Here is a 12,871-nt window from a genome sequence, read left to right on the forward strand (position 1 = left end):
CCCATGTCTTTTTGACAAGTGTGAGTTTTACAACGTGGCGACAGGTACCCTCTCTGGTGAGGCTCCTACAATCCGACAGGAACTGATGTCAGCAGTAAATAATAAAATTTAGAATACATGATTAATTATAGACTTTATTTGAACACAAAGCTTGAGGACAGCCACCTGGAAACCTCAATTCCAAATGAAGGGGGCCCCTGTTCCCAAGTAGAGACGTTAAGGTTTCACACACAGGGAAAGAGAAGCTTTAGCAGAATCACCACATTTTCCATTCAAGACCAGTGCATCGGCTGCAGCAACCTGATTGGTGACGGATTGATACACTTCAAGGAAGGTTACTTTATCACTCCAGAAGAAGGGACAACGATGCCACGAGGTCTTATCTCTGGGGCTGCTTAGTCTTCCTAATTATTTACAGGAAAACTGTTTTTTTTTAATTGGTATAAGGAAACTAAATTTTATTGCTTTTTTTTTTTTTTTTTGGTACAGAGTCTTGCTCTGTCACCCAGGCTGGTGTGCAGTGGCACGATCTTGGCTCACTGCAACCTCCATCTCCCCGGTTCAAGCAGTTCTCCTGCCTCAGCCTCCTAAGTAGCTGGGAATACAGGCACGCGCCACCATGCCTGGCTAATGCTTTTGTATTTTTAGTAGAGACGGGGTTTCACCGTGTTGGCCAGGCTGGTTTCTAATTCCTGACCTCAAGTGATCCACCGGCCTCAGACTCCCAAAGTGCTGGGATTACAGGCATGAGCCACCGCACCTGGCCAGCAAAATTCTTAGAAGTTGCACCTGCATGCCATTGGACTCAGGTTGCATGACCACGTTCCTCTCAAGGCTCAGAATTATTTAAATGTCCGTAGCTTTAAATTGGAAATATTTGATGTTTGAATTATTTAACTTCCTACTGAGATAGAGGTACTATCTCCCTTGTAGTTTGCCTTACAAGGAGCGCTCCCAAGTCCTGCAGAAATACATCTCTGGGTCATTAAGCTGAAACAAGTTTTAGTTACTCTCTAAAAATACCACTTCAGGTGAGGCACAGTGGCTCAAGCCTGTACTCCCAGCGTTTTGGGAGGTCAAGGAGGACAGATGGCCTGAGGTCTGAAGTTTGAGACCAGCCTGACCAATATAGAGAAACCTCGTCTCTCCTATAAATACAAAAATTACCCTGGCCTGTTGGCACACACCTATATTCCCAGCTACTCAGGAAGCTGAGGCAGGAGAATTGCCTGATCCCAGGAAACGAAGGTTGTGGTGAGCCAAGATAGTGCCATTGCACTCCAGCCTGGGCAACAAGAGTGAAACTCCATCTCAAAAACAAAAAATAAATAATAAAAAAAAAAAAATAAATACAACTGGGTGCAGTGGCTCACACCTGAGCAAGACTCCATCTCAGAAAACAAAACAAAAAAACAAAAACCAAACAAAAAAAACACTACCAGTTACACAGTAGGGCGTCCTCAAAAAGAAAGGAAATGTCTCTTCTTTAAGTTTTTTTTTTTTTTTCTTTTTTTTTTGAGACGGAGTCTCGCTCTGTCACCCAGGCTGGAGTGCAGTGGCGCGATCTCCGGTCACTGCAAGCTTCTTCTCCTGGGCTCATGCCATTCTCCTGCCTCAGCCTCCTGAGTATCTGGGACTACAGGCGCCCGCCACCAAGCCCAGCTAATTTTTTGTATTTTTACTACCGACAAGGTCTCACCGTGTTACCAGGATGGTTTCAATCTCCTGACCTCGTGATCCTCCCACCTCGGCCTCCCAAAGTGCTGGGATTACAGGCGTCAGCCACCGCACCCGGCCTAAGTTTTTTTTACATAGGTGCCTAGGTAAAACTAAGATATGTCTACCTGCTGGTTGGCTGACAGTCTAACAAAACCTATCACTTTGTTGATTTAAAGCTATTCTTGACTGGTCGCGGCGGCTCATACCTGTAATCCCAGCACTTTGAAAGGCTGAAGTCAGGGGGGTCACCTGAGGTCAGGAGTTCAAGACCAGCCTGGACAACATGGTGAAAGCCCGTCTCTACTGAAAATGCAACAATTAGCTGGGCGTGGTGGCACATGCCTGTAATCCTAGCTACTCAGGATGCTGAGGCAGGAGAATTGCTTGAACCTGGAAGGTGGAGGTTGCAGTGACCCAAGATGGTGCCATTGTACTCCAGTCTGGATGACAAGCGTGAACCTGCACTTAAAAAAAAAAAAAAAAAAAAAAAAGCTATCCTTGGTATTTTAGTATTTTAGTGTGCAAGTACTTGAAAGCATGGCTGTAATTATCTTAGAAGCATACATTGTCATGGGATATTGGGTCATCTGGACATTGTGTTTCTGTAGGAGTTTGTTCTCGCAGGTACTATTAAGCTGCTTTCCTTAACTGCAAACATCTTAAGAACGTGACTCATGCGTGAGCAGTAAGGAACACGTCTGGCTAGGTTTACTGGACTTAAACTTCATCATTCTAGCTCTCCTAGGATTCTGTTGAATAGTTTTTCCACTCATGCACCACACAGTTCTAAGCACAATTATGGAGACACCACTCTCTTGTTATGTGCCGAGATCATGCTACTATACTTTAGCCTGGGCAACAGAGTGAGACTCCGTCTCAAAAAAAAAAAAAAAAGAAAAGAAAAAGAAAAAAAGAAAATTCATCCAAGTTAGAAAGAAAGAAAATTGTATTTGTTTGTAGATGACATGATCTTCTGTGTAAAAACTCCAAAGAGTCAACCAAAATACTACTGGAAATAATAAACACATTCAGTGGATTTGCAGAATACAGTATCAGCACCAAAAATTAGTTGAATTTCCATACATTAACAATCAACAATTTTAAAAGAAAATTCAGAAAACACTTCCATTTGCTAGGGAAATTTAAGTAAGAAATACTAAGGAATAAATGCAAAGAGATGAGACATTTGTACCTTGAAATCCACAAACATTGATCAAAATGATTTAAAACATATATAGATAGACATAGAACCATATTGATGGATTGGAAAAATTAATACTGTTAAATGATTATATAACCCAATGTGATTTAGATTCAACACAATACCCATAAAAATCCCTATCAGATTGTGTTAAAGAAACAAAAAACTGGCTGGGAAAAGTGGCTCATGTCTGTTGGCCAGGCTGATCTCAAACTCCTGACCTCAAGTGATCTAACTGCCTTGGCCTCCCAAAATGCTGGGATTACAGGCATGAGACACTGCACCCAGCACAATCCTCTTAACCTAAACACTTTAACATCAATTAATGCTTGAACTCAATGTTAAATCAACTCAAACTCAAATCAATGCTGAATTGTCTCTAATGACAATACTTGATGGTTTGCTATACTCATTGCATTTGCATCAATTATCTCAAAAATGAATTTTCTGATGTTCTGCAAGGAGTGACCTCGGACTGAAGACCTTGCCACACATACGACATTTGTAAGATTTCTGTCCAGTATGGATTCTCTGATGGCTAATGACTTGTGAACGTGAAGTGAAGGCTTTGCCATAATCATCACAGTTGTGAGGTTTCTCTCCTCCATGAATTATCCTATGTTTTGCACTGGATGAAGCTTGACTGAAGACCTTGCCATAATCATGACATTTGTAAGGTTTCTTTCTAAGCATGAGTTCACCGATGAACTGCAAGTTACGAATGATGTCTGAAAATTTTCCCACATTTATTATACTTGTAAGATCTCTCTTCATTGTGGATTCTCCAGTGATTTGCAATGGTTGTAGCCTTACTGAAGACTGTGTGATAATCATTACATTAGTAAACTTTCCTTACACCATGCATTGCCTGATGGTGAATAAGTGGTGACTGCCCACTAAAGGCTTTGCCACACTCATTACACTTGTAAGGTTTCTCTCCAGTGTGAATTCTAGTATGTCCTGCAAGGTGTGAATCACACCCAAAATCCTTGTCACAAACCTTACATTTGTATGGTTTCTCTCCAGTATGAATTCGCCTATGTCTTTCAAGCTGTGATTTGTGACTGAAAACTTTGTCACATTCTTCACATTTGTAAGGTTTCTCTCCAGTATGAGCTCACTGATGAACTGCAAGGCAAGAACGATGTCTGAAAAATTGGCCACATTTATCACACTTGTAAGATCTCTCTTCATTATGGGTTCTCCAATGATTTGCAAGTGGTGTAGTTTTACTAAAGACTTTGTGGCAATCATTACATTTGTAAGGTTTCACTACACCATGGATTGCTTGATGGTGAATAAGCGATGCCCTCACCATAAAGGCTTTGCCACACTCATTATACTAGTAAGGTTTCTCTCCAGTATGAATTCTAGTATGTTCAGCAAGGAGTGAATGGAGCCCAAAAACCTTGTCACAAACCTTACATTTCTATGGCTTCTCTCTAGTATGAATTCTCCTTTGCATTGCAAGGTGTGATCTGCAACTGAAAACTTTGTCACATTCTTCACATTTGTAAAGTTTCTCTCCAGTATGAATTGCCTTGTGAACAAAATTACAAAAAATTAGCCGGGTGTCGTGGTTTGTGCCTGTAGTCCCTTGCTGTTCTGGAGCCCAAGGCAGGGGAATCACTTGAACCCAGGAGGTAGAGATTGCAGTGACCTGAGATCACACTGCTGAAAAGACATGAACAAGTTGAAAGCCACTGTGACTCGGCTCATTGCAAACTGCCTCCCAGGCTCAAGCAATTCTCCTCCCTCAACCTTTCGAGTAGCTGGGATTGCAGGCACACACCACCACACCTGGCTAAGTTTTGTATTTTTAGTAGAGACAGGGTTTTGCAATGCTGGCCAGACTGGTCTCGAACTTTTTACCGCAAAAAAATGAATGCATAATACATAGAAATGAACAAGTTGAAAGCCACTGTGTCTTAAACAAATGACAGTAGAACTAAAATATGGGAAGGCCGGGCACGGTCATTCACCCCTGTAATTCTAGCACTTTGGGAGGCCAAGGTGAGCAGATCACGAGGTCAGGAGTTCAAGACCATCCTGGCCAACATGGTGAAAACCTGTCTCTACTAAACATACAAAAATTAGCTGGGCATGGTGGCATATGCCTGTAATCCCAGGTACTCAGGAGACTGAGGCTGGAGAATTGCTTAAACCGGGACCCAGGAGGCAGAGGTTGCAGTGAGCCAAGGTCATGCCACTGTACTCTAACCTGGGCTACAGAGTAAGACTCCGTCTCAAAAAAAAAACAGAACTAAAATATGGGAATCTCATTCGTCCTCACAAGTTCCCTCAGTAAGATTAATGAAAATTGTAACTGTTACAGGGTTGATCCCACAACAAAATGAACAAAGTTTTTCTTGTTAAAAATGAACAATGCCAGGCACGGTGCCTCAAGCCTGTAATCCCAGGACTTTAGGAGGCTGAGGTGGGCGGGTATTGAGGTCAGGAGTTCGAGACAAGCCTGGCCAACATGGCAAAACCTTGTCTCCACTAAAGATACAAAATAATTCACTGGGCATGGTGGCGTGTTCCTGTAATCCCAGCTACGTACATCAAAAGCAGGTATGGGGCAAAATCATAAAAGAGAATACAAAACCAGGAATAGCCAAGCTACACAAGGACAGATTCCTCATGTCTGGAGGGACACTTTCCTCACCCACAGACTCCAGGTTCCTGTAGTTCCCCACATCACGGCCCTGTATAAAGCCCTCTGCGCAGGGTCCAGGCATTTCCACTCCACCAATGAGAATTCTATAGCCACATCCCTGAAAGTCACGCGTCCCTAAAATGAAAAACACATTTCCACAAAACATGGAGGACTGAGTTATCACCTTCACACAAAATGAGATTAAGTATCAATTTGATCAAAGAATATGTTCTGACAAATCCACATTAAGGTATTTCTGAACAAAAAAAAAAGTTTGGCTTCAAATGCATTACAAAATCATAAACAAAATATCTCCCTTTATTAGTCTCCTTTTCCAGACTGTATGAGATATTGGTGCACATTGATGTATGACTTTCTATAGGGTAGTTTCCTCTGGGATGCAGTCCACAGAGCCAAATACGCATCCAAATGTGGCGCCTGAACAATCCCCCAGCCACAGCAGCAGCACTGATACCATGAGGCCCAGCACCCCGCCTCCATCCATGTCTGGTGTGAGCCTCTCTCCCCAGGACTCATGCCTCCCAGTGCAGCCCTATGGAAACTCATGTCACTGGGCTATAGAAGATGGGAACCTTTTTTGTGACAGTCTTCCCGTCCACCACCGCAAGTCTGGCCCTAGTTTCATGCCATTCCCTTTTTTAGGACTTTATCTCTCTCATTTGTCACTCCAGGGCTGGAGGCAGTGGCTGATCCTTTAGCCTCTACTGTAAGCCTCACCCTGGTTCACGCCATTCTCCTGGTCTCAGCCTCCCGAGGCTGCTGGGACTACAGGCGCCCGCCACCTGTTTTTTATTTCTATTAGAGACGGGTTTCACTGTATTAGCCAGGGATGGTCTCTGATCTCCTGATCTGCGGATCCTACTACCTCGGCCTCCCAAAGTGCTGGGATTACAGGCTTGAGTTTCACCACTGCCTTTTTTGAGAAGGAGTCTCATTTCTGTGGCTCCAGGCTGAGTGCAGGGCCGATCTCAGCTCACTGCAAGCTCCTGGGCCTCCTGGGCCCCATTCTTCTGTTCTCAGCTCTGCCGAAAGCAGCTGGCCCATGCAGGTACCCGCCACCTCGGCCCGCTAGTTTTTGTATTTTAGCAGAGATGGCTACTTCACTGTGCTAGCTGTGGGATGGTCTCCCACCTTGACTCAGACCTGCCTCCGGCCTCCCAAAGTGCTGACTATGGGCCGAGCCACCAAGGCCTGCCTTCATGCCATTCTTTCTGCTCCCAGCCCTAGTAGCTGGGACTACAGCAGCCTGCCACCATGCCTGGCTAATTTTTTTTGTATTTTTATTAGAGATAGGGTTTCACCTCGTTAGCCGGGATGGTCTCAATCTCCTGACCTTGTGATCTTCCCACTTCTGCCTCCCAAAGTGCTGGGATTACAGGTGTGAGCCACCGCGCCCATCCTAAATTTTGTATTTTTAGTAGAGACAGAGTTTCACCATTTTGGTTAGGCTGGTCTTGAACTCCTGACCACCAGCCTTGGCCTTCCAAAGTGCTGGGATTCCAGGCGTGAGACACCACGTCCGGCCCCTACTCATTATTGTGATAGTTGACAACAATGGAAAATACTTAAAATCATTACAATTATTATAAATAAAAACTTATTACAAATGTTGTGTTTTCTACATACACCATGGGCTTATCCATCCACGTATTCATGCACACACTTCACATCACGGTGTTACACACGTGGTGGCGTGCACCTCTAATCCCAGCTACTCAAGAGGCTCAGGCAACAGAATCACTGTAATCCAGGAGGCGGAGGCTACAGTGAGAAAAAAATCCCACTATTGCACTCCAGCCGGAGTGACAGATTGAAACTCACCTTAAAAATAAATAAATACATAAAATCAATGATGTGATAAAGCATACTGTACCACTGATGTGTATCTCCACTTTCCAATCCATTCCAAGTCATTAAAAGTGCAAAGTCTGGCTGGGCATGGTCGCTGAGGCCTGTAATCCCAGCACTTTGGGAGATTGAGGTGAAAAAACACAAGGTCAGGGGTTCCCGACCAGCCTGACCAATATAGTGAAACCCTATCTCTATTAAGAATACAAAAAAATCAGCCAGGCATGGTGATGCATGCCTGTAATCCCAGCTACTCAGTAGGCTGATGTAGGAGAATTGTTTGAACCCAGGAGGCGGATGTTGCAGTCAGCTGAGATCCCGTCACTGCACTCCAGCTTGGGCAACAGAGAGAGACTCCATTTCAAAATAAATAAATAAATAAGTAAATAAATAAATAAATAAATAAATAAATAAATAAAACAATTAGCTGCATGTGGTGACACATGCCTATCATTCAAGCTCTCTGGGAGGTTAAAGTGGGGATTATTTGAGCCCAGAGTTTCAGGCTGCTGTAAACTCAACATTGTGCCATTGTACTCCAGAACTAAGCCACAGAGCGACATTTTCTCTCTCTCCCTCTCTCCAACATGGTGAAACCCCATCTCTACCAAAAATACAAAAAATTAGCCAGGCTTCCTGGCACACATCTGTGGTCCCAGCTACTTGGGAGGCTGATGCAAGAAGATCACTTGAGCCTGGGACACAGAGGTTACAGTGATCCAAGACTGTGCCACTGCATTCCAGCCTTAATGACAGAGTGACATGCCACTTACAGAAAAAAAAATTCCAAAACCATCTTGTATATTCCTGAGCAAAAGAAACTTCTTTCGAGGTCTTGGTTCTAATGGCATCAATCCCAAACATGTAATTACTCGCTCCCAGAAAATCACAGAAATATGTTCAAAATGTACACATTGTGAACACAGAGCTGCAGGTGTTTAAAACACTGAAAAATGGTGAACACATAGCTCTAGGTGCTTCAAACACTGAAAAAGAGACAGCTGTAGAAATGAGATCTGAGCAAATGTTTTCTTCATGAACACATGGGCTCTGCTAAACCAAGGTTCAAAGTCAATCCAAACCATCCTTCAACATCTGCAGATAATATTATGGACCAGAGGGACTTTTAAATTCATTACATTACAAACAGAGGAAGCAACATGTCATCACTTCATCATCACATCCAATCAACTCACCGCTCATCTGCACCCAGGGTCCCCCTTCATCTTCATCACTGTTTCCCTCCCTCATTCTGTACACAGCTCTCATTCTCATCTTCTCTGAAATTAGAATTAGCCTGGCGTGATGGCACATGCCTGTCATCATAGCTCCTTGGGAGGCGAATGTGACGATCACTTGAGCCCACAAATTTGAGGCTGCTGTTAATAGAATGGTTCCATTGCACTCCCGACTGGGCCCCAGGGTGACACCCTGTCTCATAAAAAAAAGTTTGGAGTCAGAGACATAGTGACTCACTAGTGTAGCTTCAAATGCATTACAAAGTCAGACGCAAAGTATCTTCTGTAGTTTGTCTCCTTTTCCAGAATTTACCAGATACCAGTGCATATTAATGTACTGAAGGGGGCCTGCCCCTCCACACCTGTGTGTATTTCTTGCAAGGTGGAGATAAGAGAAAAGAAATAAGACACAGGGACAAAGTATAGAGGAAGAAAAGAGGGTCCAGGGGACCGGCGCTCAGCAAGTGAGGACCTGCACCAGCATCAGCCTCTGAGTTCCCTCAGTATTTATTGATCACTATCTCTACTATCTCGGCGAGGGGAATGTGGCAGGACTATAGGGTAATGGTGAGGAGAGGGTCAGCAGGAAAACACGTGAGCAAAGGACTCTGAGTCATAAATAAGTTTAAGGAAAGTTGCTGTGCCTGGATGTGCACGTAGGCCAGACTTATGTTTGACTTTACACAAACATCTCAGTGCAGTAAAGAGCAGTATTGCCGCCAGCATGTCTCACCTCCAGTCATAGGGTGGTTTTCTCCTATCTCAGTAAATAGAATGTACGGTCGGGTTTTACACTGAGACATTCCATTCCCAGGGACAAGCAGGAGACAGATGCCTTCCTGTGATCTCAGCTGCAAAGAGGCCTCCCTCTTTCACTCATCCTCCTCAGCACAGACCCTTTATAGGTGTTGGGCGGGGGGACTGTAAGGTCTTTCCCTCCCAACGAGGCCATATCTCAGGCTGTCTCAGTGGGGGAAACCTGGATAATACCCAGGCTTTCTTGAGCAGAGGTCCCTGCGGCTTTCCTTGGTACATTGTGTCCCTGGTTAATCGAGAACGGAGAATGGTGATGCCTTTCACAAACCATACTGCCTGCAAGAACTTTTTAAACAAAGCACATCTTGCACAGCCTGAGACCAATTAAATCTTGATTCAATACACACATGTTTCTGTGAACACAGGGTTGGGGCTAAGGTTACAGATTAACAGCATCTCAAAGCATAAGAATTTTTCTTAGTACAGATCAAAATGGAGTTTCTTATGTCTTCCTTTTCTACATAGACACAGTAACAGTCTGGTCTCTCTTTTTTCCTCCTACAATTTATGACTTTCATATACAGCTTCTCTGATCTGGTCCACCAAGAGTTAAACGTGCATCCAGATGTGGCCCCGGAACAATCCCTGCTGCCCAACATCACTGACAGCACGGGACCCTCACCCCGTCTCCATCCATGTCTGGTGTGAGCCCTTCCCAGGACCATGCCCAGGGGAGCCTCTTCCCAAGCTCATTCACTAGGTTATAGGAGATGGAATTTAAGTGAAGATGACAAGGACTGAGAAAAGGCATGGGTGAGCGCCAGCAAACGTGTGAGGCAGGACGCTTCAGACTCACAGAAGACTGGCTACTACAATACCTGGCATTTCAGAAAGCAAAGAGACAGCAGAATCCACCGAGGAATATCACTCACCTGAGGAAGGGCCATCCCTGGATCCTTTTCTTTCCTCTTCTTGGTGGCTTCCTCATGTAACATGAGTCTTTGGAAATACTGTATGTGAAAAAAAATCAGAGATTTAATGTTTAGAAATCACTCCCTCCTTTCCTGTGACAAAACTCACACACAGGGGAGACCTCACCCAGGAGACGGACGGTCCTCTGCTGCCCACTGTCCCAGAGATCATGCAGAGATAAGAACGTGTCACGGGAAGATCTACAAGGGTAACCTTGACCCATTTTCAGATCTTGCTCCCTCCTGGAAAAGTCCACACACACATGCTGCAGCAGGAGAGAGACCTTCAGGGCACATATCTGGCCCTAACCAAACCCCACACAGAGCACAGTCCCCTCACCTCCCTGTGGATCACAGGCTGATCCCAGTTCTCAACATGGAGGAAACTGCCTTGACGGTCAATGCTGGAGACAGATGAGAATCACCAGCGCCATAGTAAATATTACTGAGGGTGGGTTTAAATCTATGATAACAGCAATCTCTGATAAAACAGCATAAAAGATGTATTTGCAAAATGCCTGAGAACTCTAATGTGAAGTCAGGGTTGAGCTCCCCTCAGAGGGCGCCAGCCCAGCACAGCCCCACCTTCTGGCTCTGCTCTCTGCTTGGGGACTTGTTCCCACCAGGATCCAGTGAACAGTAAAGGAGCAAAAAGAATCACATGGAACAGGCAACATGGACCAGAGGTGGGGGTGAAGGTGGAGCTGCCATGTCAAATGGAGGACTGTAGGCGATCACAAAAGTTTCCATAGAAAAAGTGATGTCAGAACAAATACTTAGGGAAGAAACGCTGCTTGTCACTTGCAGCTGCAGGGCCAGAGAGTCCTAGGCAGAGGGACAGCCCAGGTGAAGGCCCTGAGAAAGGAGCAACCTCAGTCCCAGAAAAAGGAAAGAAGCCTACATGACTACAGTAGAGGAAGCCAGGAGGACCCAGGCAGGAGGTGAGGTCAGAGGAGTCGTGGGAGCCCAGATCCATCAGGATGAGGTCTTGAAACATTTTTCTCTCACACCTCAAAAGAAGTTTGGAAATGACGTATTTTCTCACTCCTTTTATGTATACATGGAAATTTCTCTTTACAGTATAAATGACAACACTTACAAATAATGCAATTTATCCCCCATACTTAAAATACATGCTGTCAAGTTTGGCTCAGCTTCCAGAAGTACACAGTCACCCTCATCTGAGACACGTAGGACAGTAAGGGAACGTGTTTAGGAGTTTAGGAAGTCACTTATGGACACGTGAAGGTGGAGATGCCTGTTTCATGTGCCAGCAGAGAGCTGAGGAGACAACTGGACACAGGATTGTAGAGTTCAGGGGAGAGGCCTGCAGGGGACATGGAGCCGCGTAGGTGGGTTAAAGCTGTGAGATGAGATAAGGAAAAGCAGTGGATGTGGACAGAGAAAAGAGTAAGTTCAAGATGATTTGAGTCTAATCCCGTTTTTTTCCATTCTGGTATTTGTGATTTTTACATTTTTGGAGGACAGGAATCCATTTAAAATTCAAATTGCACCTGAGCATGACCCCCTCCTACAGGAAAAGCCACACACTATTTGGCGAAGTATTTCAGGGGTCAGTGAAACTCTGTCTCTACCAAAAGTACAAAAAATTAGCCAGGTGTGGTGGTGTGCATCTGTGGTCTCAGCCATTTGAGGGGCTGACTGGGGTGGATCTTTGGGCCTGGGAGGCAGAGGTTGCAGTGAGCCAAGATTATGTCACTGCACGAAAGCACGGGTGACCCAGTGACACTCCGTCTCAAAAAAAGAAAAAAAAAAATTCCAGGACAATTTTATATACCTGAGCAAATGAAATGCCTCTTTCAATGTCTAAGGTTCTGATGGCATGAATCCTAAGCCTGTAATTATTTTCTCAGAAAAATCAGAGTAATATCTTCAAAATAAACACAATTGTAAAAACATAGCTATAGGTGCTTAAAACACGGAAAGAGAGGCAGCGGTACAAATGAGATGTGAGCAAATGTTTTCTTCATGAACACATGGGCTCTGCTGGAACAAGGTTCCAACTCAATCCTGCCCATCCTTCAACATCTGCAAAGAACATTATGGATCAGAGGAACTTGAGGGAAACATTTACTTAGCAGTTCACAGTTCACCATTTAATCAGATGACATAAAGAAAGAAAATGGAATAATAGGCTACTTCAGCTAAATTTTGATGTCAGCATAAAGAAAAAGTTCCTTCATATCTTTATCAAGTACACATTGAAACAACCTAAAATCATTTATCAGGTACCAGAAAATGTTTCCAATATGTGATACAGACTAGAAAGCATGCAGTCCTCAATGCAAACTGAACACAACAAATTTCAGAGAAAATCAGTTTTAAAATGGTTTAAAATATATATCTAATGAAATGTGGGGTCATAGAAGAAAATTTTGAACACATATCATAGTTGCAAAACAATGTGACCTCATAAGATTCTACCAAAGCTCTTATG

General features: G+C 44.0%; 2 protein-coding genes across 8 annotated transcripts in view; both read right to left on the reverse strand.

Moving 5' to 3' along the window:
• LOC101014050 (zinc finger protein 600) overlaps positions 1-12,871 on the reverse strand; it is a 219,897-nt gene that overhangs the window by 131,702 nt on the left and 75,324 nt on the right. The window lies entirely within an intron of this gene.
• Positions 3,435-12,871, reverse strand: part of ZNF320 (zinc finger protein 320) — a 28,289-nt gene continuing 18,852 nt past the window's right edge. For 5 of the 7 annotated variants that reach the window (XR_004180432.1, XR_004180433.1, XR_004180431.1 and 2 more), the window contains 3 exons: positions 8,645-10,452; positions 5,589-5,714; positions 3,435-4,460 (listed from right to left, as the gene is read on the reverse strand). The gene's annotated coding sequence lies outside the window, so the exon portion shown is untranslated. The remainder of the gene's footprint in view (positions 4,461-5,588; positions 5,715-8,644; positions 10,453-12,871) is intronic. The other 2 variants (XR_004180434.1, XR_004180435.1) reach the window with 2 other exon arrangements.

Source organism: Papio anubis, chromosome 20 (genome assembly GCF_008728515.1).
Source record: "Papio anubis isolate 15944 chromosome 20, Panubis1.0, whole genome shotgun sequence".
Lineage (NCBI taxonomy): Eukaryota > Metazoa > Chordata > Mammalia > Primates > Cercopithecidae > Papio > Papio anubis.